This window comes from Capsicum annuum, chromosome 10, assembly GCF_002878395.1.
Source record: "Capsicum annuum cultivar UCD-10X-F1 chromosome 10, UCD10Xv1.1, whole genome shotgun sequence".
Taxonomy (NCBI): domain Eukaryota; kingdom Viridiplantae; phylum Streptophyta; class Magnoliopsida; order Solanales; family Solanaceae; genus Capsicum; species Capsicum annuum.
Window position 1 is genome coordinate 175,686,841 of NC_061120.1, and position 3,565 is coordinate 175,690,405.

Here is a 3,565-nt window from a genome sequence, read left to right on the forward strand (position 1 = left end):
GGGAGAAGGGAGAGCGTGAGCTTGGGGCAAAGATGGTCCTTGCAAACTATATTAAGAATCATTCAATATTTTGCAATATGTCATGTTATTTAGCTATATTGATAAAGGAAGAATTTACTTCTCCAAAAATAATGATAATTCATATGAATCTATCATATTAAGTTATACTTGGTCTTATTAAGTATTATGAAAATGAAGATAGTTTCTAATAAAACAGTTATTTCATTTATTTTGTTATACTAACAAAACTTACCTATTCCAATTTTATATTTTGAGACAAAAGAAGAAAGATCAATTGCTTATGTTGATTTAAAGTCAAATTTATTAGAGAAAAATAAAGCAATTGAAATACAGTAAAAGAAAAAGTACACTGAGGATTTTGGTGGGGGGGGGGCAGGGGGAGGGAATTTAAACTAATTTTGAAACTATAATGAAGTAATTAAATAATACACTTATTACTATTTATAAATTTTAAGCGAAAGAGACGGGAGACACTAGAATAAAAGGCTAAATTATTTTTGACAAACAAAAATCTTTAAATAATAAAGAAAAATATAAAACATAATCGTTTCCCCAATCAAATTTTTACTCATGTAATTTGTTTAGAGGTAGAAAAAGGGAAGTGGGGGTTGGGGTACGCGAAGATATTAATAATCTAGTATATTTAAATTGTGTATCATCTACTAATAATAAAAACATGAAACACACACACACACACACATATATATATTTTATTTTTTTATAATTACATAATTACTTTTTTCGCATAGATTGGCTAGAGGTAGGAAAGTGGGTGAGAGGGGCTGGAGGGATAGAACATTTTTTTACAAAAATTGAGGGGGGGGGGGGGGGTGGAGGTGGAGGTAGAGGTGGAGGTGGAAATGGAGGTACAGATGAAGGGTGGATAGAATATTTTTTTATTCGCATCTCATTGAGAAATAATATGGTAGGTGAATTTTTTTTAAAGCGATATGTTCAAACACGCCTGTAAAATATATTACAATGTGAAATGATTAGAAATAATATTTTAATATTATTCGCAGATCGTGCAGATATGTATACTAGTCATGTATAAAAGAAGAGGAAGAAAAATTGTGAAATGTATTACAAATTAGGGAGAAATAAAGAAAAGAAGACTTTGGAGGGGAAAGAGCTTTTTTTTAAGGATGGTTTATTTATTTTTTAAAAAAATCATATTTTTCTTTTCTATTTTTGTAAAGTTGTTATTAATTACAATCTAAGAAGTGTTGCTATAATTTGTAATATACGGACGTATAACTAGATCCCCTCCTTTTACATTTTTATATCCATTCTTATTATTTTGAGCCCAATGAAAATCACAAATTCATACTAAGTCTCTCTCCAATCCAATTTAACTTCAAAGACAACTCAAATACAATTGTTCTTCTAAAATAAAATTGGGCTGCTATGTTCACATGTAATGCCTGCAATTAAGGTCATTTGTCTAATCAATTAATGTGTAGATCAGCGCATTAATTGGATAACTTGGTGTCCGTGTGAGTACAAAGAGGATTTCAGTGATGCAACATCACTCATTATTGAGTAAGATATACATAATTTATTCTCTCTCCCGATTAATATACATAACTCAACCGTTACATATATAAGACTATGTATATAAAAATTTAATTAGGTCGTTTTAATATGATATTAACAGATCTTTCTTCCATTTAGCACGCAGTTAAGACAACAACATTAATGATGACTTGCTGTGTCCCTTAATTTGTGTAACAGTTATACTATTTTAAATTTTGAAAACCATAATACATTAAAAAAAATCTATCAAATAACAGAAATCATAAACAATGTAATCACTGATTTATGATCTCTTTAAAAAAAATTGAATTTATTTTATTGAAGAAGATGAATATTGAAATTCTTTTGAGGCACTCTAGTGAATGAAAATCCAAAACAGAATATGTGAAGAATAAAAGTGAAGGGATTCTTGTTGCATAATCAATAATGTATTTGAGAATGATTTCGTTAATTCTTGGTGAATTAGACATTGACGAAACTCAAAAATCAATTAATGTATGCTATGTTGTCAACGATAATGAATCATCTATTCATATCCAGAATGATAATGATGTTAATTTGTATGTAGAGTTGAATCATCTATTCGTATTCGGTAACGAATCATCTATTCATATCCAAAATGATAATTGGTATGTATATATTCTAATTTTTTTAAAAAAGTTGTATATGTAATATACATACGTATTAATCTACTTAACGACATACTTCAAATTTTTGGATATACTAATCATATTGCATTTTTATTTTTCAGTTATGTACTCCGATGTTACAATGAGGACTGTAAATGGACGTTGGAAGTATCTACTTACAAGGAAAAATATATTTCTATCATTCGGGGCCGAAATATTGCCATCAACAAAACTAATGTCATAATTAAGCGAAATATTGTCATCAAGCACAAATTGATGTGGATGATGCGGATATGCCAGTCATAATAGTGTTCTTGTAGATTTTTTTCGAAGGAGAAATGAGTTATAATGACTCTACGTACAATGATTAATCACCCGTTTATTATTTAGTTATTATTTGTATTTTTTTTAACCGATTTAGTTATTTTTTGCTGCGAACAATTGAATATAATTTTTATTCAGTTTACCGTTTCATCATTATGGTATTTTAATTTTTATTTCAAAGTGTAAATCGATACTGTTGTATCACATTATTCTTTAATTAACTGGTGTCTCAAACCGCGAACCTATGTAAATTAAAGCATTTTGTTTTCAAGTTTCTTTTCCAAGTAGGTATATATGTGCATGTGTTACATGTACATGCAACAATATACAATATAAAATTTCTATGCATTACTTCAATGTATATGTTGACAATAGTTTGGATATTCAGGCTTATACATAACTTCAATGAATATGAAGTCCTATACTTATTTATATGAAACTTTATGTATTAGTCTTATTTGATTCAACCCATTAGATAATCTTATGAAATTTCTATATAACTATTATATATCCTAAGTTTATTAGTATAACGTTATTAAGTATAATTTCAATCTTTGTACGTGAATACATATACATTGTCATTCTATGTATATGACTATACATACATTGTAAGTATATGTTCATAACTACATATACATAGTAATTCAATGTATATGACTACTTATACATAATAATTCTATGTATATGAAAATATCTACATTGCAATTCTATGTATATGACAAGTAATATGTTGAAATTATGTCTGCTCATGTGTACTGTTATATGAATTTGTTATTCATGAACGAATATACTTATATATTGATAAGCATACAATAATTATGATAATAAAAAAGTATGTATATATGATATTTTTAACTTCAATGTATAAATATATACATAAAATATATAGATTTCTTGTCTTTGCTTCTATTATATGTATGTTGCAATATACCTAAACATACTGATTTAGGTTGTTCAAGAAGTTGGATTTACTACTGTCATTGTTTTGAAACATAAATATGGTAGTGTGATTTTATATTTTTGTGATGAATTCATGCTTTCATGTCATTGAATAG